Source organism: Dromiciops gliroides, chromosome 1 (genome assembly GCF_019393635.1).
Source record: "Dromiciops gliroides isolate mDroGli1 chromosome 1, mDroGli1.pri, whole genome shotgun sequence".
In the NCBI taxonomy this organism is placed as follows: Eukaryota; Metazoa; Chordata; class Mammalia; order Microbiotheria; family Microbiotheriidae; genus Dromiciops; species Dromiciops gliroides.
In genome coordinates this window covers 213,224,152-213,250,812 of record NC_057861.1, presented here as the reverse complement: position 1 = coordinate 213,250,812, position 26,661 = coordinate 213,224,152, and the positions used below count along the sequence as shown (strand labels likewise).

The following is a 26,661-nucleotide window of genomic DNA, read 5'->3' as shown; positions in this document are numbered from 1 at the left end:
CCTTTATTTCAAATTCTTTGTTGCAAGAAACACCCATTGAGAAATATTTTGATGTACATGGGGACTTTATTTTTCATTGGTGATCTTTTTGAAGTGTTTGCATCATAGTGAACTCACTGGGATAAATGATTTAAACAGTTTTGATACAATTTTTTTTTTTTAGTGAGGCAATTGGGGTAAAGTGACTTGCCCAGGGTCACACAGCTAGTAAGTGTTAAGTGTCTGAGGCTGGATTTGAACTCAGGTACTCCTTACTCCAGGGCCGGTGCTCTATCCACTGAATCACCTAGCTGCCCCTTACAATTTTTAAATAATTCTAAATTGACTGCCAAAATTTTACTCTGATTTTCAGCTCTGCCAATAATGATAGAGCTTCCCTTCTTATCCTAGATGCATTACTTTTCTTTTGCAGAATATTTTCAGTTTCATGTAATTAACTAATCTATTTATTTATTTATTTGTTTGTTTGTTTGTTTGTTTATTTATTTATAATTGCCTCTATTCCTTGTTTGGTTAAGAATACATCTCCTACCCATATTTGTGAGTAGTATAAAATATGCTTCTCTTCTAATTAGTTTGTGGCATTATCTTTGATATTAAGGTGATTTATCTATTTATAATTTATTATAGAATACAGTATAAGAATCTAAACCTAATTTTTGCCAGATTGCTTTCTAGTTGCCCCAGCAATATTTATCAATTAGGGAGTCCTTACCTAAGGAATTCCAGTGTGATGAACACTGAATAATTGAGTTCCATTGTTTGTAATGCATTTTATTCTAATTTGTTTTACTGACCAAATTGTTTTTTCTAAACTAAATCTAATGATTTTAGGGATTATTCCTTTATAAGATAGTTCTGCGCATTCTATTTGCCCTTCATCCTTGTTTCTTCATTTCCCTTTATGCTCTAATTTTTTTTTTCTAAATGAATTTTTGTTATTATCTTCTCAAGTGCTGCAAGTATCTCTTTGATGAAATGATAGGTATAGCATAGTTTAGGATTATTTTCATTTTTTATGGTATTGGTGCTGTGCAACTATGAAAATTGAATATTCCTACAGCTATTTAACTTCTTTTTTAAAGTAGCATTTTGCCATTGTATAAATAAAAATAATCTCTGTGTTTTTGGTATATTGATCTCTAAATATTTTATGAATTTGATAGGCATCAAAAATGAGATTTCCCTTTCAATTATTTGTCTAAATTACTGCCTTTATTATCTACCAACAACAAAACCCTATATTTGACAAGTGTTCTTCCTATCCATAAAGATAAACAGTTCCTCACAGTAACTCTAGGAGATGAGTAACAGAAATATTATAATACCTGTTTTTATAACAATATATTACTATAGGTGCAGCTAGGTAGTGCAGTGGATAAACACCGGCCCTGGATTCAGGAGTACCTGAGTTCAAATCCAGCCTCAGACACTTGACACTTACTAGCTGTGTGACCCTGGGCAAGTCACTTAACCACCATTGCCTCACAAAACAAAACAAAACAAAAATGAATAAATTATATGTATATATATATACATACATATATGTATATAACACTATCAAATAGTCACAATCTATTAGGATCATAATATGAAAATATGAAATATTATAATTCATCTTTTTTAAATGAAGAAAGTAAAATTCTAATAGTTTTATAAATTTCCTCAAGATTCAGGACTCAAACTTTAGTCTTCTGACTTTGAAACTAATGTTCTTTCCATTACAACTTGGAGGTATAAGGTATACTCTATCTTTTCTGCTAGGTATTAATATGTTGTATAAGTACAAATGCCATGCACCACATCTACTTTTTAGGTGTATTATTGTAAATGCCTAGTTTTGCAATGCTAGGTCACTTAGTAATAGACTGGACATGCGATTTCCCAGTTTAGGAAATCATTTCTACAAATGTAAATCAAAATATTTTCTTCAACTTGTAATATTAGAAATTTCCCTAAGCACATTTGGTGACTAGTTCAGGATCACACAGTCAGGATGCATTAGAGGAAGGATTTCCAGGCACCCCTTTGGACAGCACGCTGTGATGCAACTGCTGGGTTAGTTGTTTGTTTTAAACTATCTATTCAAGTTGAAAATTTCTCTGCATTTTACAATCTTAGAAAATTGAACTTTCTTAGAAAGGAGCACTGAGAGATTAAATGACAAGCCAAGGGTCATGACAGAAGGAGAATTTGAACCAAGTCTTCCTATCCAGCTCTTTATCCACTCTGCTAATCTCATTAGGTAGAATGAGAGTTGCTTAATAGATAGCTATTGACTTAATATAATCATGTGAAACAGTAAAGTCTACTGCTGGGGATGGGGGAGAGCCAGTGAAATATCCTAGTCATTTGGAGGCAAAGTGCATAGAGCACTACATGTAGAGTCAGGAAGATGTCTTTAAATATATCCTCATATTCTTACTATCTGTGTGACCTAGGGCAAGTCACTTAACCTCTGTTTGACTAAGCTGTAAAACTGCAGATAATAATAGAACCTACCTAAAAGTATTGATGTTAGGGTCAAATGACATGATATTTATCAGAGGGGCTTAACACAATGCATAAGACCTGGCACAAAGTGGGTGTCATATAAACACATACTATTCCCTTTCCCTACTCCCACAGGTCACATGTATATGTCTTTTTCCTTTATGTCACACTTCACCATGACAATAGTAGACACTCCATAAAATCATTAAATTGGACTAAAATAATGTAAAGGTAAATTTGACGACTGAATGTCTATACACCTACCTCTCTGTAATTACTTCATTAGTACAGATCCATGTTCAAATCCTTTCCAGAACACTAGCATAGCTCAACAACCCAGGGAAACATTATAATAGGAATCACTGGACAGTTATTAAGATGATTTTGCAAGTACTATTTTATAACAGACCACAACTTTACCATACAAAATTAACTAAAAAATAAGTGAGATCTTATTTGGCTAATTGATTGCTGATGGCAATTTTAAATTTTAATGATTAGAATAAATACCACCTTACGTGTTCTTAACATGATATCTCCCATTCACATGTGACAATCATTCAATATTCCTTGGAATATCTAACAAAAATATTCAATAATTCTGTAATGAACATAAGTCAGGGGATAAAGGAGAATGATTTATACTCATCAAAGGTATTTTCCATTAAGATAGAGGAGATTCAGTGTAGGGTCGGGGTCAAGGACTGTGGATGGTGAGATATTCTAAGTTGTTGTGTTTATAAATGATGTTTGCTGATTGAATCAAGTCTCTGAACATTACAGAGGCTCCTGTAGATGATCTGTGATCACTAAAAGAAGATTAAATATCCATCCATATACAAAAGAAGAAATGAAAGAAAGTCTGTTGCTCAGATTTCAATATGGATTTATTTGCATAGGCATTCTATTGGTCTTTTCCAACCTTTTGTCTAATGAAGACAAAGTGTAAATATGAAAAATGAGTAGGAACCCAGAGTTAATTAAGAAGAAGAGAGTAGATTGGAATTTTTGGGAAACTGCAAAACTCTTTTGCTGATCCAAAAATTATCATAAAAACAAAGACCAATCTTTTCTAAAGCTAACATTTTATTAATGCTGTTATATTACAGGAAGATTTGAAAAACAACAGTCTTGAAAAAATAAAAATGAGTATCACTTGGAAGACAAAGGGATATACAATAGGGGCAGCTAGGTGGCACAGTGGATAAAGCACCAGCCTTGGATTCAGGAGAACCTGAATTCAATTCTGGCCTCAGACACTTGCCATTTACTGCTGTGCGACCCTGGGCAAGTCACTTAACCCTCATTGCCCCTCCTCCCCCAATAGAGATATACAATGAATTGCAACATATAACAAATAAATTCTGAATAAGTAACAAAATAAATGATGCCATCTAGAGGTTAAATAATATCAAGAGAAGATTGGCTCATCACATGGCAGAAATGGATGATGGCAGGTGGACAGCCAGAGTGCTCCACTGGTATCTTTATAATATCAGAATTAAGGAAGGCATTAAGAATGTTATGTAACCACCATGGGAGTCACATTAGTTCCATGGCTGGGAGTTCAACTCCCCTATACGCAGTTCAAAGTTCACTCTCTAGAGACATAAGCATAAGCCATTTCATAACTGTCATTCTAAATGTGCAATCCTATGAACTTTCTTGTTATATCCTCATAGAATATATATCAGGCGTCTCTCACTTTTTCAGAACCCTCCTCAAATTACTTGATAAAAAGAGAACATATTTCCTTGGCATAAATATACTCTGGTATCCTCAATAAAATTCATATAAATATTTTTAAGGGAATTTGAAATGAAAGGTATATTAAAGTCTTTAAGCCTCTTCTCTGATCTCCTTTTAAACTTGCCATTTTTAATGCTTTCATATATGAAACATTAATATGTTAATAGTAAACTTTTATGGAAGAAAGGATTAGAAATATACCTCTTTTTAAGGAATCCTAGAATACAAAAAAGACCAAATTAAAGACACATACATACACACACATATCCCCCCTCCGCCATCACATCAAGATTTAAGACTCTTCTCTTTCCAATGCTGGTTCATCATAAGAGTTCAAAAGAAAAAGAAAAAAGAAAAAAACAACCTTTCCCTAGAAGATTTTACTTCTATTCAACACTTGAGAAACACACTCTTTTTTACAAAGTAAGGCAAATACAAAGGGACATTTGCTACATTTTGATGACAAGCATGTTAATAAATGTTTCCTTAAATAGACTTTACAAAATGCACATTTAAGTCTCTAATGAAATAATCTACTGTTTATAACTTGCTATTCTTTTTGGTTTAGAAAAGCAGCTGGAAGTATATTTTCAAATGACTGAGACAGCCAAAGGCAGAGTAGGACTAAAGATTCTGGTACTTTTAGAGGGGGTATAGGAGAACCTGATTAAAGACATGTAGCAAAAAGGAATAGGATGGGAAAGTAGCAAGAAAAAGTTTTAGTACCTTAATAAGACTGTAGCGGGGTGGCTAGGTGGCACAGTGAATAAAGTGCCGGCCCTGGATTCAGGAGTTCCTGAGTTCAAATCTGGCCTCAGACACTTGATACTTACTAGCTGTGTGACCTTGGGCAAGTCACTTAACCCCCATTGCCCCACAAAAAAAACAAAAACAAAACCAAATAAGACTGTAGCAATAAGGTTATCAATTTAGCAAAACTGCTAATATAATGAGAATATTTTGTGCATAAAATAAAAGGATTATTCTAATTTAGGCCTCCATTTTGTGACTGAACTTTTTTGAGTCACTTGCTTTTCTAGAAGGTTTTTTATTGGGGGGGGGCAATGAGGGTTAAGTGACTTGCTTAGGGTCACATGGCTAGTGTCAAGTGTCTGAGGCTGGATTTGAACTCAGCTCCTCCTGAATCTGGTGCTCTATAGATGTGTTTTTAAAAAATAATATGATAAGCAACTGCACATTATGATGTAGTAAACAATATATAGGGCAGCTAGGTGGTGCAGTAGATAATGCACTGGCCCATGATTCAGGAGGACCTGAGTTCAAAACTGGTCACAGACACTTGACACTAGCTGTGTGACCCTGGGAAAGTTACTTAACACTCATTGCCACCCCCCACACCCCAAAATATAAAATATGTATGTATTCCTAAACAACTGATAATCATATGCACCATTAAAAAATACAATACACAAAACTCTTCTCAGTAGCTCATGTAATAGACTACCTATTAAATTATGTGCTAAAGAATTTAAGAATGACCATAGCTGAAAGAATTAAAAGAGAAAAAAATCACTTGAAGCCCTGGCATCTGCCTCATCATAAGGCACCACTAGAACTGGCCCTTGAATTCCTTATACTTGAGACTCCAGTACCCCATGGTCCTTGAGGTAAGTCCTGAGACTTGTCAGATGATCAATTTGAAGGGAGACATCTGCCTTTTGATTTGACAGAGAGGAAACCTTGTTATGAGTCCAATATAAAAAGGACTTATTAAAACTTATGAAAATCAGGGTGGTGGTTTATTCTTATAAAAGGGTGTTGTTTGCTTGTTTTAATTTAAAAAAATGGTATTGACTGAAGTGTAGTTTGGCTATCTTGATGTCTATTGCCAAGATAGCTAAAAATAGATATGTCTAGAATCTCCTTTCTTCACCACTCTTCCCCAAGAAGGATTTTAATTTCTGCCCAAAAGGGAATCAGGAGGTTGGGGGCAGAAGCTAAACTACTCTGTTCTCTTCAGACAGGTACTGGAATGTAATTTTATCTTTCTGTTTCTCTAAATATTATTAATCAAATAAGTGATATTTGAAAGTTCATGTGAAAATTTTTGACACAATTTCTTTTTTTTTGATTTTTTGTTTTTTGTGGAGCAATGGGGGTTAAGTGACTTGCCCAGGGTCACACAGCTAGTAAGTGTCAAGTGTCTGAGGCTGGATTTGAACTCAGGTATTCCTGAATCCAGGGCTGGTGCTTTATTCTTCATGGCCCTGAAGAAAGATAAGAATCTCAGTCAAAGAGACTAAAAAGCCCAAAGTTTGGAAACATTGAATCTCTTTTTCTCCTCCACTCTTACTAGCTTTGACCTGTCTCTCATACAATCACAGACATTATTTCCCATCAATGAAGAGAAAGTCCTATGCCAGTGGGATTTGAGCCTCAGGTTATATATGAATTGATAAGTATAATTAGTCTTTCTATCCACTATTTAACAGAAGTAATGATAAATTATTAGCTATACATTTACATTCTACAGTACAGGAGGCATTCCTAAAAAAGAACTGTCTGGGTTGTAGAAAGACTTAGCATCCCACCTCCATGATACTCCCATCTTGACTTCTTTTGTGACAGTAGAGTACATTCATCCTGGGAAAGGAGTATATTATTCTCATTCGCCCATGAAGGTTGCCTTTGCCCCTCTTACTCCCAAATGGTAACATAGTAATACTGCTATAACCAGTAGTATGCAAGGTGATTGAGGATTTGCCGATCCACAACTCCTCTCCCCTGTGAAAGGTGATGTAAAAGTGTTGTAGTGAAATTCCTTGTTACTTGTATGCTGTAATAATGTACTGAAAGGGGATACTAGTATTGGGGATGCAGGGTCTGTGGCACAGGGGTACCAGCTGGGGCAGCTAGAAGAATGATTTCCTCCTTTGTGTTCTGTCTTCTCTCACTTCAGCTCCTCATCCTTGTGCTTCAAACTTTTTTAATTCCTTATGTTTCCCCATTCCTGATTTCTATGAACCCTGACCTCTACTCAGGTATCTTGAGCAATCTCTGATTCTGAAGTTTTGGAAACAATTCAAGCAATCTAGAACCTTACCTAAAGCTTGAGGAGAGCTGTGGAAATGTTTTAGAATAATGGATTTTACTTAATGGAAGGCTTAGCTCTTTCAATCTAGCTAATAAGATGAACTAGACAAAATTGACATTGTATATTATAGGCTTAAGGTAGTTGGTACTTTGAATTCTTGCTATGTTTATTTGTTGTTGTTTTTTTAAATATGCTACTTGTAATGATTAGAATGATGCCAACTGCTGGAGATTTAATTTAGAAAAGCTCCACCATGAAGTGAAGGCCTTTGAGGGCAAGCCATGTGGTCAAGGTCCTTAGCATCAGGAAGTGATGTTTGCTCGTGGGCACTGTCTATGGAGGCTACCAGCCAATCAACCTGAGAAGTCTCCCATTTCTGGGAGGGGGACATGAAGTAGGAAGCAGACGCTGGTGGAGGGGTTCTGTCTCTTTTTGGTTCCTGACTTCACCATTGTGGGTCGGATAATAGAGTCTCTTAGAAATAGTTAGATTGTTACCTTTCTCTCTGATCCTAATACTCTGTAATAAATACTTAAACACTTAAATACTCTTGCTAATGCTTATAATTTATTGGTGACCACTCATTAGATTTTAGGTAGTGTAGCTAGAATTTTAGCTCCTTACATACTAGAACACAGGAAAACATAGTCTTACATAATATTTGTAGTACTGTGGATTTAGAGTTGGAAGGGAACTTTCTGGTTACTAAGTCCAATTGGCCCATTTTATAGTTGAGTAAACAGAGAGTTGACAATTAAGTGAAAGGCCCAAGGTTATGTTGATAACTAGAGGCTGCTAAATGGTGCTGTTTATTGAATTATGGACTTCAAGTGCAAAAGACCTGAATTAAAAACTAGTCCCAGACACTTATTACCTGAATGACCTTGGGTAAGTCTTTTAACTTGTCTTAGCCTTAATTTCTTCATTTGCAAACTGGTGACAATAATAGCTAGTTTGCTCTGAGGATTAAAAAAGGTGAAAATTATAAAACACTTTGCAAATCTTAAAAGTACTATATAAAAGTAAGCTATTATTTTTTAAAGGTTTACAAAGTGCTTTATAAATATCATCTCATTTTCTATATCCTATTCTTTTTTCCATAAAAGTATTTTATTATTTTCTAGTTACATGTAGAGATAGTTTTCAACATTTGTTTTATAAGATTTCTAGTTTCAAATTGTTCTCCCTCCCTCTCCTCTCTCCCCGATCCCCAAGACAGCAAGTAATCTGGTATAGGTTATATATGTATAAACACATTAAACATATTTATGCATTAGTCAGGCTGTGAAAGAAGAATCAGAGCAAAAAGTAAAAACCTCAAAAAAGAAAAACAACAACAAAAACAATAGAAATAGTATGGTTCGATACGCATCTAGATTCCACAGTTCTTATTTTTTTTTTCCTGAATCTGGAGAGCATTTTCCATCATGAGTTTTTTGAACTGTCTTGGACCATTGTATTGCTGAGAAGAATCAAATCTATCACAGTTGATCAACACATAATGTTGTTGATACTGTGTACAATGTTCTCCTGGTTCTGCACATCTAACTCAGCATTAGTTCATTTAAATCCTTCCAGGTTTCTCTGAAACCCACCTGCACATCATTTCTTACAGCACAATAGTATTCCATTATATTCATATAGCAGAAAAAAGTAAGCTATTATATTTTTTAAGTGAGGCAATTGGGGTTAAGTGACTTGCCCAGGGTCACACAGCTAGTAAGTGTTAAGTATCTGAGGCCAGATTTGAATTCAGGTACTCCTGACTCCAGGGCTGGTGCTCTATCCACTGTGCCACCTAGCTGCCCCCAAAGTAAGCTATTATTAATGGTAGGTAGGTTATGCTGTGGATAGAGTGCTAAGCTTAGAGTCAGGAAGACCAGATTTTAAATCTGGCCTCTGATACTTAACTGTGTGACCAAGGGTAAGTCATTTAACCCTGTTTGCTTCAATTTGCTCATCTGTAAAATGAGCTGGAGAAGGACATGGCAAACCATTCTTTGCCAAGAAAACTCCACATGGGGTCAATTGAAAAACAACAACAAAATTTAATTAACAGAGGTACTACTTGAACCCTCTGATTCTACATCCTGTGCTCTTTTCACCTTACCACACAGTGATAGAAATCAGGTTCCAAGCATATAGAAAACCATTCTTATAATATATGCAGTTGGTTTATCAGAAGGACAATGGCCTTCATGGTCTGGCTTCTTTTACATTTGATAGCAAAGCTATTGTGCTGTGCTTATTACTTGAGACAGGCTGTGTTTCTGCTATGGTTTCATTTTGTGACAATCACAGTCATGCATGCCCTCTTCTAGATAGTTGTTCAGTCAGTTAACAAGCATTATTTTAACTCCTGAGTGCCAGGTAATATGCCATGGGGATACAAAAAAAAAAAAATCAATGTTAGTCTTTGCTTCCAAGGAGCTAAGCTAAAGGTGAAGATAGCATGCAAACAACCATGTATAATCACACACAGCTATATTCACATATTTGTATTATATATGTATACATATGTATATATAGGCATATGTATACATATTCACACATATACACATGCATATATCATAAAGGGAATCACAAAATATTAAGGGGTTATAGAAAGGCTTCTCATAACACTAACCAAGCCTTTGTGAGGAACCTGGTTCCTAGAGGAAATATTGTTGATTCAGATAGCATAACATAAGCTTCATAAAGTTAGTAGAATAGCAATAATATTCTAATATCCATTAGTATAGCAATAAGAATAGCAGTAAAAAATGCACCTGCTACCAACTGCTGTGAAAAAACAACAACAAAAAAACCCCCAAAAAACCCAAAAAATAAATATTTGTTATGGGTATGGCCATACAAAGACTGAAGATGTAGAATAGGGGAAAAAAATATTTTTTCTTTCTCAAAGCTATTGTCAGATGAAGGTCAGTTGAGCATTTTAGATCTGGACATCATTATCAGACTCTGAAACACACAACTCAAATAATGATTTCTTATTTTCCATTGGGCCTTAACATCATCCCCCATTGAGGGAATAATGAATTTTGATCAATATGTAGACTGAGAAAGAGACTGATTTTTTCTTCCTCTGGGAATTACAAAAATTCACAGAGGGGAATATAATGGTATAACATGACCTTGAAGAATACTACAACATGGCATCTACAGGAAAGGTTAAAAAAATTCATCCAAGAAATGGAAGTGACCATAGTTAAATAGCCTGGAGATTGGTGTGATTTAAACCCTATTGAAAATCTATTGAGCGGTCTAGACTTGAAAAAATGGACAATTCATCAGAGGCATGGTTAATATCCATTGTGATAAAGTTGTTTCATTTCATATTGAGGAATTAAAGAATGTGTCAAATGCTTAGAAACTCAATGTCCAATCATGTCAAAGAGGTGATTTCAGGAAAAGGAGGACATATTGAATATGAAAAATTTGTTAAAGATATTAAAAACGTAAGATTAATTATATAAATAAAATTTGAATAATTTACTTTGTTTCCAGTTAATTTTCATACTATTGTGAATTATTTTTAACTATCTGCTGGGAGAGGGAATTCATCCTTTTAAAATTTTGATAGTTGGGCCAAGGTCCTTTTTATTATGCCCTACCTGTGCCTCTAGTAAGGTGCTCTGAGAAAAACAAAAGCTAAAACAAACAAAAAAAACAAGGATAGGTTTTAAGAGGTCTGGTTTGAATTTCAATTTCACTGCTCCCTACCCCTGTGATCTTGGGCAACGTCACTTCATGAGCCTTAGTTACCTCCTCTGTAAAATGAGGACGTTTGGTCCAGATGACTTTAAAGACATTTTCTATTTCTTGATCTTTGTTCCTCTGATGAGATGGAGGGTGATAATTTTCTTATCATTGCACCTATAACTATATTCAAGCTCAAAGAGTAATATCCTGATAACAAAGAAATTAGAAATACACTCATGACAGGTAGGATTTGTGAAATACAATGTAAAAAATTTATCCATTTATAAATGTCACAATCATGAATTTAACATTTATGTGTTACTTTTTTCCCCTCCTTTTCATTAAGACTATTCACCATTGCTGTCGAGGACATGTTCAGAAGAATACATATTTTGCATAATATAATAGCAATATATACAACCACACAAATATCTGGGCCTTATTTTCCCAGCTTGTAGAGTTACCCTCTAATTTCAGCATACATTATATGGAGCAAAATTAGTTTTCAAAAGCTAACAATTTTAACTGGATAGTCCATTAAAATACTTCACATTTTAATCAAATGGAAAAACTGTACAATTATCTAGATAGATATAAAGATAGATAGATGATAGACAGACAGACAGATAGATAGATAGATAGATAGATAGATAGATAGATAGATAGTTTCCTGTAATTAGCCAAACTGGAATAAACTGGGAGAGAGTCCTCATTTTGCCTTAGTTAAAAAGATAAGCCGGAAGAGTTTGTAACAAATGACACAAAAATATCTATTTGTATGTAGAAGATTGTTCAATGACTCTATTCTTTTTCAACACAGTGAAAACCTCATTTAATCCCCTTCATTAAAGGAGTTAGTCAGAAATCTTCTTGACTGTGGAGATGAACCAAAGCTGCCAAAGCACAATAAAATGGTGTCCTCAAAAGCAAATGATGGATTCACTTTTCTGGTAAACAATAATTCTCCTTCATTCAGTTCTACTAAGAACATTTGAATGAAAATAATGTCTTTGTTGCTTAACAATCCAAATGCTTCTGCTACTTAGTCCAATACCAGGGTCAGAATTCCCAGTTTGTGACATCATCTGGCTGCTAGGAAATAACAAGTTCTGCCCTCTCCCCTTTTCCTGCTCATCACTCCAAGGATTTTAGCAACACTGGAAACGGCAGGTGACAAAATCCCCTCTATTAGTGCAGTTTGGCCACTAGTCATCAATTTATAGTCTTAAGAATTAAGTGGCAAAGTGAGGTGAGATTAGCTGTGCCTCTAGTAAGGTGCTCTGAGAAAAACAAAAGCTAAAACAAACAAAAAAAAACAAGGATAGGTTTTAAGAGGTCTGGTTTGAATTTCAATTTCACTGCTCCCTACCCCTGTGATCTTGGGCAACGTCACTTCATGAGCCTTAGTTACCTCCTCTGTAAAATGAGGATGTTTGGTCCAGATGAATGAAGATCTCCCTAATACTAAGACTCACTCTCTATGTAATAGGCCATGATGCCTCTCATTAATTTTTACCCACACATTGTTAGCAGTATTAGTTTTGTTCATATTGATTTTCATTGTGAACAAGACTAATGGATAAATACTATCTGTTGGATAAGAATATTCATTTTACAGCCAGGACACTTCTCTATATTCCAAATTTTCTAATGTCCCACTGTAGCCCTTGAGTAAGTGAGAAAATGAATGCAAATGTTCAAGAAGTCAATAGCCTCAATTATTTTTAACACATACCACCACCACCATCATCATCATCCTTCAAAGGCATAATTGCAAATTTTCAAATTTACTCCAGCACAAGAGAGAGACATAATTTCCTGTCTTTCCCAGATGACCTCATTTGCCTAGAGGGCAATTTTAAAACTAGAAAAACAAGCGACCTCTGAGCATGTCCAGATCTGATAACATTTAGACATCTTGCATGCTAGGTTTTCCTCCCACTTGGGTGGGAAGAACTTCCTTTGATGAGCTGTAGCAAAAAGCTGTGTCTTTAAAATTGGCCAGACTGAGATACCTGGCTCTTTTCTGCTGTGTTCAGAGAGTGAATAAAAAAACTAGAAATCAAGGCCATACTTAATTCTCTAATTATAAAGGAAGTCATTTTTTAAAAAAGTTTAAAATATATAACTAATGAGTTGTGAATAATATATGTATGGCATAGGGGGCAGGGGTGGGGGGTGGGGGGTGGGGAGTATATGTGTATATCTGAGTATTCATATATTCACATATATTGTCATAATCACAAAGATTGAAAATTACATGGCACTAAAGTGCTAAAAGCTTTCAACAATTCCATAAATTATAAAAATCATATCCTTTAGGTTATAAGACAATATGATTCCTAGAGTTCTCTCTCTTGCTTGTTTATTGACATTAAGGAACCCTCTCAATTATAGAGGATTCTGTAGCAAAACTAAGGCAACAACATTTTTGTTATTATTGTCATGGAAGTGAAAGACTTAGCCTCAAGGGGAGGAGATGGCTTAGAGATGTCTTTCTCCTCCTAAAAAGGAAGAAAGGACAAAGCTTTTATAGAGGATAGATGGGGTGACCACCTGACAATTTAAAGTTCTTTTTTGGGGTGGGGTGGGAAAAGTTTTAATGAGGGGTGGTGGTCCTGAATTTTGGGAGTTATCTCTGTCACCAGGCACACAGCTCAATAGTAGCCACACTTAATGGATTTATCTCCAATATACATGCCTCTATCTTTCTTATTTTTAAACTTTCAGGTAAAAAGCTAAGGAAAAAAATGAAAGACCTGATTGCTCACCTATCCTATTATCAAGATTTGAGTATCACATTCAGTTGTTAAAAATGACTTTAGAGTTAAAAGCCTAGAAAGGACTATATCTGTTCAACTATACAGTGCTCAAAAAAACTACTTTTCATTTGAGTGGTTTTGTTTGTCCCTTTTAGCAAAGTCTTTGATTTGGCAAAAAACTGTCATCAAGAGCAGAATCAGTGATGTAGTCAAGTTTGATAAATACACTATGAGAACACCTTAATATCACCATATTCAGAATTACAGCTCTGACACTTAGCACACGTGTAAAGCTGGGCCAAACACTACTTGGCTGGCTTTCATTTTCCTCAACTGTAAAATAATGAATTAGATTAAAATATCACTAATCTCCCTCTCAGTTTTAAATCCTATGAGTCTATGAATTGTGACTAAGTGCTTCATGGAGAAATGCCATTAAAGACTATGCCTTTAAGATGTGATGAAGAATGAGCAGCTGAATCCTCTTCCCACTGTCAGAGGAGTCAGTAGAAAAGACCTGGCTTAGGATGCAGAGGAAATAGGTTCACATCCTACCTCTAAGGCTTCCTCTCTTGTGTCCATAGGTAAGCCACTTAACACTTCCCCAACTCTGCTTCAGTTTCCTCTTCTGTAAAATGAGACGTTTGTAATAATCTGTGAGATCTGGGGCAGCTAGTTGGCTCAGTGGATAAAGCGCCAGCCCTGGATCCAGGAGGACCTGAGTTCAAATCTGAACTCAGATCCTTGACACTTATAGCTATGTGACTCTGGGCAAGTCACTTACTCCTCATTGCTCCACAAAAATAAATAAATAAATAAAATAATCTGTGAGCTCTCTCTCTCTCTCTCTCTCTCTCTCTCTCTCTCTCTCTCTCTCTCTCTAATACTATAATACTTTGATAAACCTGATATTTATAAAACATTTTACATGTATTACCCATATTGTTCAGGGGACTTGCAACCTGGATGGGGGGCTGGGGCTAGCTCACCCAAAGAAGTGTAGGTTCATCATGAAACTTGTAAAATATAAAGAGATTTATTAGGAGAGAGAATATTTGGTCAGGAACAGATAACTATGGTGAGTGTCCCACTGGAGTAAGAGAAGCCCTGGTCTTTTGTATCTTTACAAAGCAAAGAAAGGGGAGAGAATTACAAAGCAAGTGGAAATGCAAAAACTGGGGTCAGATAACTAGGAGGGCATCTTTGAATAATGGCATATCAGTAGGATATGCAGCATCTATCCATATCCTGCATATCATTTTGCAGATCTTGATATTGCATGTCAGCAAACCAGGGTCATGCTCTGTCACATCTTATTCCTGAGGTGGGAGGGAGAGCTGTTTTTCTCTTGTTCTTGGGGGTTGGGATTCTTGGGTTTCTTGGGGTCCCACTGCATTCCTCAAACAATATGATCCTTTAAACAATCCTCTGAAATAGGTGTACAGGTATTTTTATCCAATTAAAGTTGGGGAAACTGAGGCTGAATGAAAAAATAACTTGTGCAAGGTCACCCAGCTATACAGTGGCAAATTCAAGATTCCAATTCAGTTTCCCTGATTCCAATTTCAGAGATTCTTTCACCACTTAACATTGTCTTTCCAGCTGTGGTAGTGAAAACCTGATGTTAATATAACTGAAATCTGAAGAAATAAGAAGTAGGGGCAAAACAGAGCAGTATATGGATTCAAACTTGCTAAAATGCCTGACAGAGAGCAATAAAGAAAAGGGTTGAGGGAAAATGTTTGCCTTATTTCTAATGATATTGAGCATATATTCAGCAACAGTATTTTTATAGGAAAGTTAAAATAAAAACAGGTCTGTTCCTATTATTACGGAAATGAATAAAATTTGGAAAATCACATTTTAGGAATCCTCTCATTCTATCAATCCTTAAGGAAATGTGAAAAAGTAAAAAAACAAAAACAAAAACAAAAAACTAAGTATTCTCATTTTCAGTCTTATTCTACATAGCACTTAAAAGTTTTCTTATTATCACTATACCAATTTTTCTTGTGACCAAATTAGTAAATGACATGAGGAAGTAGAAGATTAATTCTAGAGTTATCATATCTGTCCATAATAAATCAACACCTTACCTGGTTTTCCCTTTCTGATGATAATCTTGCAGCTAAGTCAGTTCTCCCACACTGTCATGAAATTATTGCTTGCTCTCCTTCTGTTATAGTGTCTCTGTATCATACATCATTTATTTTTAGCTTTTGCTGAAAATTATATCATCACTGATAGATTCTACATTGTATTGGGATGAAAAGCTTCCTTGTTTACCTTCAACAATGCCAATTGTTGTATTTCTTCAGCATTCATATTTACTCTTCTATGGGTCACCACATTTCCAGCTGCATGTAAATCACTTTTGCAAAACAAACAAATGCCATTCTAAATTGTGGGCAGCTGTAGTTTTTCTTGAGAAGCAGGCCAAACAGAGAGAAGTTTTTATTTTCTTGCAAAATTTTTTATCAAGGAAGGTCTCTTTTGATGGAAGGTATTAGCATTTTTCTTTAATATTGAAGTCTGCACTTCTAGCTTCACTAGCCTCATTTAAGATTAATTGGGTAGTATAAGAGCAGAACAAGAGGCCCAGAATTGTCCATTTAGATTCCTTTTCCTCTATATAAATGGCATGTACTGATTATAGGAACACATACTTAAATTATTTTATTAGTATTTCCTTTTTCTTTTAGATGAATGTTATTCTTCTAAAATATACTGAATGATGTTAGAGTGCTAAAGACTAGCTGTAGTATATGTATCACTAATGGCATCACTGTATCATTACCCTGTATTCCTTTTCTATAGCTTCATCTTTACCTAAGTCTAAAAAGTTAGGTTCAAACAACTTTGCTCCCAACCTCCACCGTCTTCCCCATCCATTATAAAAAGCTGTTTGATACATCTTTGATATGAGATAATTTAGCCCATTCCACCATTCCCTTTCTCTTCCTCCTAGAGCACTTCTCTTTCTCACTGTTTACTTTTATTTATTTATTTTTAACATATCCCATCATATTTAACCCTCATTGGTCATAATGTGAAAAAGATGAGCAAACATTTATTAGTATATTGTAAGCAGAGAACTGTTCCTAGGTGATTGCTGCTATTTGTCCTTCATTCTTGAAAAGTACCATGACATCTGGGAGGTGATGTCATGACTTGCAGTAAAATTGATTTAAGTGAGGCATGGATTTTCAAAGCCACCAGTCTCATTCTCTTCTCCAGAGACATCTGGATTGAGTCCAAAAATATAGATCAGGACAACTGGAGATGGCTGCAGATAGAGTGGGAGATAATGGTCTTTTTAGGCTAAGGTTCTTCCCAAGGCTCAGTTTGTCTGAGTCAAAGCTCATTCAGTGATTAAGGTAAGGTAGAAAATGAGGCAAAGAATGGCTTCTTTTACCTAGTTAAAAAAAAATCAATCTGGAAAGGATAGGTCCTCAGGGTTTCTGGACAGAACAGAAATAATTGCCATTTACACTTACTCTGAGCCACTGAGAGCCCAAACAATGACCCAAAGATGCTTGGACTGGGGGGAACTAATGTTAGCCAAAGAATGAGAGCCAAGGTGATTTGGGTTTAAGGCATGATCCTTAAAAGAAAAGTACAAAGAATGATGCAATCCCTACTTGCTGTAAGTGTACATTGATCTTTTTATTTTTTTTTTCCAGGGGTATTATCCACTTACCAAAAGGGTAGAGCAGGGGAAGCTTACTGGAGGAGATGGCATTTGATCTGGGCTTTAGAGGATGGATGGAAATTCACAAGGCAAAAGGGAGAGGGAGGACCTGCCATATGTGAGGAACAGCTTGAGTAGAAACATGGAAACAGAAAAGGGCAAGACATATTTAGCAAACAGAGTAGTTATGTTTAGTTATAATAATAAAAATGTGGCAGATAAGGCTGGACAAAGTAGGACAACTCTGGGTTAATGAGGGCTTTGAATTCCAGGACAAATGTTTTTTTTTTCAAAAATATATTTATTAAATAAATATTTTGTTTTATCCCAATTGCATGTAATAACTTTTTAGCATTTTTTAAAAATTGAGTTTCAATTTTTCTCCCTTTCTCACTTCCCCCCTCATTGAGAAGACAAGCAATTTATATAGGTTTTAAATGTACAATCATGCAAAACAATTCTATATTTGTCATGTTGCAAAACAAAACACAGACCAAAAATGAAAAAAGAAAAAAGAAAAAAAAAGGGGAAAAAAGAAAGAAAAAGAAAGGGGAATCAGTCCACATAAATTTTTCCAGGTTTTTCTTAGAGAAACTTGCTTGTCATTTTTTATAGTAGAATAGTATTCCATCACAATCATATACCACAACTTGTATATCCATTTCTCAACGGATGGGCTTTCCCTCAATTTCCAATTCTTTGGAACCATTAAAAGAGCTGCTATAAATATTTGTGCACATATGTCTTTTTTACTTTAAAAAATTCTTGGGGATAAAGATCTACTAGTGGTATAACTCTGAGAAAGGGTATTCATAATGTTTTAGACATTTGAGCATAGTTCCCAAAATGGTTAAATCGGTTCACAACTCCACTGACATTTGTCTTTTTCTTTTTTTGTCATTTCCTTTTTGAGTCAAGTCCAGTGACAGTTAGGTTCAAGCAACTTTGCCCCCAACTTCCTTCATCTTCCCCATCTACTATAAAAAGCTGTTTGACATTTCTATGTGAAATAATTTACCCCATTCTACCTTTCCCTTTCTCTTTCTCCTAGAGCACTCCTCTTTCTCACTGTATACTTTTATTTTTTTAGATATTCCATCATATTTAACCCAGGTCCTTTGTCTATGTATAATATTTCAAACTGCCCCATTGATAAAGTTCTTAGGATTCATAAGTATCATTATCCCATACAGGAAAGTAAACAGTTTAATCTTATTAAAACCCTTATGAAACATCTTTCCTGTTTACCTTTTTATTCTTTTCTTGATTCTTATATTTGAAATTTAGCAGTGGTCTTTTCATCAGACATTCTTGAGAGTCCCATGGAGAGAAGAGTGTATTCAGGGAAGACTAGTATCTTTGGTGTGAGGCCTGCATTCCACCTTGTAGGACCACCTGATTCATCCAAATATCACCTGTGGCTCCAAGAAACTGCAGCATATGCAGAGGTCACACTCCAGTAAGCCATTTTGGCAGATGTGCTAATCCAAATTGAGGGTAACTGAAGGGATCTCAAACCCTTCGGTGAGTTGGGGGGAGGTGTGGCTATGTCAGGTGTGTGAAGACTTCTCTTCAGTGGAATGGCAGAATTAGAACATGTTCCAATGGCCAGGAAGATGGCTGAAGCAGGTGCTATGAAGTGCTTAAGGCTTGGTTAAGATGTCAAAGATGGCAAATTCATCTGCTATATCCTGAGCCAACAGTCATCTTTTCTTTTGTCTTGTCACTGGACTCTAATAATTCTGGAAGAGAGAGTGAAGCCAATAACTTCAAGCAATTATACCTCAATTAAATCCAATTTGGGCATGAATCTATAGATATCACCCATACCATTTTACCATTTTTACCTACCTCAAAGTTTCGTGGTAACAGATAAGTGATAAAGCAGCAGGTATGGATAAAGTGGGAGCTGCAGACACACCCCTGCACAGAGATGGTTCGGGCCATAGAGTCATCTACTCACTGGAATGAAGCAACAGTGGTATTTGGCAACCTCCTCGGGTATCTGAGCAGCCTTTTTGAAGAACTTCATTGCTTACCTACTGGCATGAGGAAGAGGTTAGGAAAGGTGCCCTAACAATTTTATGCTTTACCCAATCCCAGCCTGATTATTGCAGCATGTGGAGAACCCACTCTGTGTTTGAAATTGATAAAAATGTATTAAAAATTTGCAAAAATATGATTCTACTCACCGTTCTTATATGGAATGTACACACACTTATGTACAAGACAAAATCCAGTAGACCTGAACAAAAAAACTGCTCTAGTTGTGGGAGAACTCAGCAGACATCACATCTAAATAGCAGCACTGAGGGACACAAGGCTGGCAAATGAAAGCCAGGATATTTAAGTTAGAGCTGGATCCACATTTTTCTGGAGTGGTCACAGTGAAGTGGAGTGTCATAAAGCAATTGTAGGTTTTGTGATTAAAACTAATCTAATCAACAAGCTTGTGTGCCTACCAAAAGGAGTGAATGACAGGTTCATTGGCACTTGTAGGAAAGTGGCATGCTACCATCATCAGTGCTTATACTCCTGCTATGATGAACCCTGATGAGGCAAATAAATAAATAGATGTGAAGACCTGGACACCCTCATCATTAATGTGTGGAAAGAGGACAAGTTTATAATTTTGGGTAGATTTTAATGTAAGAGTAGGCACAGACAACCAGACATGTCAGGGAGTCCTTGGGAGGAATGGAGTCAGAAACAGCAACAGTAATGGTCACTCAATAATGAAAAATTGTCATGTCATGACCTATTTATTCATCACTAACACTATCTTCCATTTACCTAAATTCAATGAAACTGTGGATGCACTTTCACAGCAAACATTGGCATTGTAAGGAGAAGAAATAGACAGGATGTGAGAGTCATGAAGGCAACATGTGATGTAGAGTGCTAGACTGATCATAGAAAGTCTGTCTAAACTAACTATCCACATTCACCAAAAATAGCAACGACAAGGAAAGACAACTAGAAGAAGAAGAAGACATAATATCAACAGATTAGAGTGCTTTTCCAGGTTGAAAATGTGTTGTTAATTTAAAGATAAAGCTTAGATAACACAGTTGACAACAGTGAAGCAGAAAAGGAATTGCAACTTTTGGAGATCCAGTGTACAGGATCATGTTTAGCTATTTGGTTCAGAATACTCAAAACCACCAAGATTGGTTGGATGAAAATAATTGTGAAATTCAGAAGGTCTTAAATGAAAAATGAGATCTCTTCAGCATTTGCCAGCAGGTTAGTCTCTCTCTCTCTCTCCCTCTCTCTCTCTCTCTCTTTTTTGGTGGGGCAATGTGGGTTAAGTGACTTGCCCAGGGTCACACAGCTAGTATGTGTCAAGTGTCTGAGGCTGGATTTGAAATCAGGTACTCATAAATCCAGGGCCGGTGCTTTATCCACTGCGCCACCTAGCTGCCCCCATATCTATCTCTTAAAAAAGCAATGTTTAACTCCATCAAAATTAAAGTACAAGCAAGACTTTGAAAGACTCAGGTTTCTTGGCTCAGTAAGAAGGCAGAATAAATTCAGTTTTACACTTATAGTAACAATCTAAAACACTTTTATGATGCCTTGAATCTATTTATGGTGCAAAGACCTATGGTGCAACTCAACTTCTCAGTGCTGATGGAGCCACATTGATTAGTGATAAGTATATAATCCTGGAGAGATGGGCTAACCACTTCCATAGTATTCTCAAGAAACCAGCATCAATCAATGCTGAAGCCATTGATTGTACAACTCAGGTTGAAGTCAATCCCTCTTTAGCCAAATCTCCAACTGAAGAATAGGTTTTGAATACAATTAGGCTCCACTGGTGTGGCAAAGAACCTCATGCTGATTCTAATCCAAATGAGATTTACAAGGCAGGTCATACACTGTTCATTCAAAGGCTAACTAAAATTTTCCTGGTTATATGGAAAGAGGAAATTATCCCTTAGAGTTCAAAGATGCCTCCATCACTCTACAGGAAAGGGAAATAGATTATCCTGTGACAATCATAAGGGAGTATCTCAGTCACTGCTGGCAAGATTCCTGCCAGAATCCTCTTCACCTGGAAGACAGTCATCTACATGAGAGCTAGTGCAGCTTGTGAAAAGGCCAAGGAATGGTTGATATGGTGTTTTTTGCATGACAACCTCAGGAGAAATGCCACGAGTAGAACAGAGATTTGGACAAAACATTTGTCTATTTGATTATGGTCTTTGAAACTGTCTGTTGTGAGAACTTAGGGAAAATTATGTCAAACTTTGGTTGCCCAGAGAAGTTCATCGGTATTGTACATCAATTTCATGATAGCATGCTTGCTAGGGTTCTAGATAATAGATGATGTCCTTGTGATTTCCCAGGCAGCAATGGAGTAAAGCAGGGTTTGTGAGTTTGCTCCCATGCATTTTAATATTATGATTTCAGCAATGTTATCAATGAGGAAGAAAAGGGTACACAGTTCAGCTACCAAAGTGGTAGCTAAGATTAAAATGGAGGGAGAATTGGTGCATGTTTTTTTGTTGTTCACACATGATTGTGAACTCTATGCAGCCTCTGAGGCTGACATGCAACAAAGTATCGATAAAATCTCTGCTGCTTGTGCAAATTTTGGCCTGATAAAATCAACACCCACAAAAACAGAGACTCTCCACCAGCCAACATGACACCATCCATATGTGGAACTATCAGGAACAGCAAATGGAAAATTACTGAATGCTATGAATAAGTTCATTTATCTTTGCAGTATACTTTGCAGAGATGTACACATAGATGAAGAGGTTAATACATGTTTTCTTAGAGTTACCTCAGTTTTTGGAAGGCTCCAAAAGAAAGTTTGGGAGAGAAAAGGTATTACACTTACTACCAAAATGGAGATCCACAGAGGTGTTGTGCAGACTTTATTGTTGCCTCTGAAACATGCGCAGTATACTAGAGCCATAATAAGAAAGTGAATCACTTCCATTTGAATGTCTTAGGAAGATACTGAATATCAATCACCTGGTAATGGAGACTGAGGTTCTTTCTTGAGCTAAACTGACAAGCAGATATTTGTTTTTTGTTTTGTTTTGGTTTTTTTTTGGTTGGGCAGTGAGGACTGTGACTTGCCCAAGGTCACACAGCTCATAAGTGTCAAATGTCTGAGGCTGGATCTGAACTCAGGTCCTCCTGACTCCAGGGCTGGTGCTCTATCCACTGTGCCACTAGCTGCACCCCCCCAAACTCAGATATTTTAAAGTGAATGCATAAAATCTTGTGTTATCATGACTGTGACCCCATAATATTTGAACTGTTTTCTTTCTGGCCACTTGAAATATTTTTTTTTTCTCTGACCTGGGAGCTCTGGAATTTGGCAATTATATTTCTGGGAGTTTTCATTTTGGGATCTTTTTCTGGAAGTGAACATTGGATTCTTTCAATTTCCATTTAAACCTGTGGTTTTAAAATATCAGGATAGTTTTCCATAATAATTTCTTATTTTTTCCTTTCTTTTTTATTTCACTTTAATTTCAAAGAGAATTTTATTTTTCCCAAATACATGTCAAAAACTTTTAGCATACATTTTAACAGAAGTTTGAGATCAAAATTTTTCTCCCTCCTTCCCCTCCTTTCTCCACTGCCTAATGTTGTAGATGATTTGATATAGGTTATACATGTGTTATCATGGAAAGCATTTCCATATTAAGTTCCAATGGTAAAAGAAAAAACAGGTAAAAAAGGGGGTAAAACATGAAAAAGAATAATGCAAGCAGAAAAAAAGTTACCTTTATCTGCATTCATAGTCCTTCAGTTCTTTACCTGGATGTGGATAGCATTTCCTTTTTTAAGTCCTTTGTACTTCCCTTGGATCATTGAGTTGTTGAAATGAGCTAAGTCATCCATAGCTGATCATCCACAATGTTGCTGATACTGTATACAATATTGTCCTTGTACTGAACACTTCACTTTCATCATTTCACATAAGTCTTTCCAGGTTTTTTCTGAAATCTTCCTTTTCATCATTTTTTATTATCCAAAGAATTCAATTGCATTCATAAACCACAGCTTGTTTAACCATTTCCCAATTGATGGGCATCCCCTCAATTTCTAATTCTTTGGCACCACAAAGAGAGCTGCTATAAATATTGTTGTACATGTGGTTCCTTTAGTCTTTTTTATGATCTCTTTTGGATATATACTGTACAGTGGTATTTTAGGATTAAAGGGTATGCAGTTTGGTTGCCCTTTGGGCATAGTTCCAAATTGCTCTCCAGAATGGTTGGATCGCTTCACAACTCCACTATCAGTGCATTAGCATCCCAACTTTTGCACATCCTCTTTAACATTTATCATTTTCCTTTTCTATCATATTAGCCAATCTAATAGTTGTGAGGTAGTACCTCAGAGTTATTTTAATATGCATTTCTTTAATCAAAGTGATTTAGAGTATTTCTTCACATGCCTATAGATAGCTTTGATTTCTTCATCTGAAAACTACCTGTTCTTATTTTTGACCATATGTCAAATGGGGAATGGCTTGTAGTCTTATAAATTTGACTCAGTTCTATTTATAGTTGATAAATTAGACCTTTTTCAGAGACACTTGCTATAAAGATTATTTCCCAGCTTTCTGTTTTCCTCCTAATCTTGGTTGCATTGGTTTTCTTTGTATAAAACCTTTTTATTATAATATAATCAAAATTGTACGTTGTTTATTTCATAATTTTCTCTAACTCTTATTTGATTATGAATTCTTTGCTTCCCTATAGATCTGACATGTAGACTTACTTTTCTAATTTGCTTGTGGTGTCACCCTTTATGTCTAATTCAAGCACCCATTTTAATCTTCTCTTGGTATATGGTATAAGATGTTGGTCTAAACCTAGTTTGTGCTCTTTTGATTTCCAGTTTTCCTTATGACACTGAATAAGTAAATTAGTTTAGGCAGAATTGTCAGTTTTATTATATTTGCTTAGTCTACCCATAAGCAATTAATAGTTGTTCCCTCCCCCCCCACCCCCCACCCGCCCAAGTTGTGTAGATCTGACTTTATTTGTGTGAAAAGTACTTGGTAATTGTGTTCAAACAATTACTGGGTTTGTCTAGGCAGGTAGACCCTGATTATTTTATATTATTTGTAAGTATTTTAAATGGAATTACTTTTTATTTTTTTCCTTTTTATCTATCAACTATCCATCTATCCATCCATCCCTCCATCCATCTATCTATCTATCTATCTATCTATCTATCTATCTATCTATCTATCTATCTATCTATCTAGTTAACATTGAGTTCCAAATTTTATAACTCTCTCATTCCTTCCCTCCCTACCCTCCCACATCCCCAGGGTTGCAAGTAATCAGTAAAGGTTTTACATGTGCAATTATGTAAAACATTAAAAAAGACTTTTTTTTTTTTAAAGATTAGGCACAAAATAGCATGATTCAGCCTGTGTTCAGTCAATATCAGTTCTTTCTCTGGAGGTGGGTAGTATGCTTCATCATGAGTCCTTTGGAATTATCTTGGATCATTGCATTGCTTAGAGTAGTTGTCATTCATAATTGATTATAGAATGATAATGCTATCACTGTGCAAAATGTTCTCCTGGTTCTGCTCACTTCACTATGCATCAGTTCATATGAGTCTTTCCAGGTTTTTCTGAAATCATCCTGCTTGTCATTTCTTATAGCATAATAATAATATTCCATTACAATCATATACCACAGCCTGTTCAGTCATTCCCCAGCTGATGGGTATTACCTCAGTCTCCAATTTTTAGCCACCACAAAGAGTTGCTATAAATATTTTTATACATTTTTTCTTTTCTCCTTTTCACAGTTACTATTGTTAACTGTTTCCCTCCATCATATTCTGTTCCCCATGATACTTACTCTATTTTCTATCTTCTTTACTGTTTTTCTTTTTAAATAGGTATGGGTACTGCATTTTGTCAAATCTTTTTCAGCATCTATTGAGATAATCATATGACTTCTGTTGATTTTGTTATTGATATGGTCAATTATGTTGATTTCCTAATACTGAACGAACCCTACAATCCTGGTATAAATACCACCTGGCCATTGTGTATAATCCTTGTGATATATAGCTGTAATCACCTTGCTAGTATTCATCAAAATTTTTGAATCAATATTCATTTAGGGAATTAGTCTATATTGGTTTTTTCTCTTTTTCACCTTTTACTGATATTGTTATTAGCACCACATTTATGTCATAAAAGGAGTGTGTTAGGACTCCACCTATTTTTCTAAATAGCTTATGTAGCATTGGAATTAATTGTCCTTTGAATGTTTGGTAGAATTCACTTTGTGAATCCATCTGGTGATGGGGATTATTTTTTCCTTACGGAGTTAGTTCATTAATGGCCCATTTAATTTCTTTTTCTAAGATGGGGTTATTTAGGCATTCTATTTCCTGATCTGTTAACCTGAATACTTTATATTTTTGTAAATTTTCATTGATTTAACTGTCAGACTGTCAGATTTATTGACAGATAATTGGGCAAAATATTTCCTAATGATTCATTTAAGTTCTTCATTGGTGGTGATTACATCCTTTTCATTTCTGATTATCTTCTTCTTTTTGCTATTTCTTACTATAACTCACTTAATTTCTCCTTTAAGAATTTGTATGTTATATCATTTAGTGTATATAAGTTAAGTATTGATATTGCTTCATTGTCTATGGTTCCCTTTAGCAAAATACAGTTTCCTTCCTTACTCTTTTAATTGGGTATATTTTTGCTTTTACTTTATGTGAGATCAAAATTACTACCTCTGCTTTAATTTTTTTTTTTAATTCAGCTGAACCATAATAGATTCTGCTCAGCCCCTGACCTTTACTCTGTGTATATGCCTCTACTTCAAGTGTGTTTCTTATAAACAATATATAGTGGGATTATATTTTTTGATCCACTCTGTTATCTGTTTCCATTTTATGGGAGAGTATGGTGAGTAAAACTATATGTGGTCACCCTATAATTGTCCCAAATGTTAGGGAATTTTACTGGGATTTATTATATATTTGTTACTTAGAAATTAGAGGCTACTGCACCAGTTTGGGGCATTAAGCATTTATTAAAGCATATTAAATATTAGTGCAGAGAGCACACATGGCTCTGAAAGATAGGAAAGCCTAGCTAAGAAAGAAAAGAAAGAGAAAAGTGAAAATGGGGAACCCTAGTGGGCTGTGTCTGCTCTCACGAAGTTCCCAGGCCAAAG

General features: G+C 35.6%; 1 protein-coding gene across 3 annotated transcripts in view; it reads right to left on the bottom strand.

Annotated features, from left to right (window-relative positions):
- Nucleotides 1-15,928, bottom strand: part of CDH19 (cadherin 19) — a 387,803-nt gene extending 371,875 nt beyond the window's left edge. The window contains exon 1 of one of the 3 annotated variants that reach the window (XM_043983861.1): nt 15,858-15,928. The gene's annotated coding sequence lies outside the window, so the exon portion shown is untranslated. The remainder of the gene's footprint in view (nt 1-15,857) is intronic. The other 2 variants (XM_043984122.1, XM_043983951.1) reach the window with 2 other exon arrangements.
- Nucleotides 15,929-26,661: the final 10,733 nt, after the last annotated feature.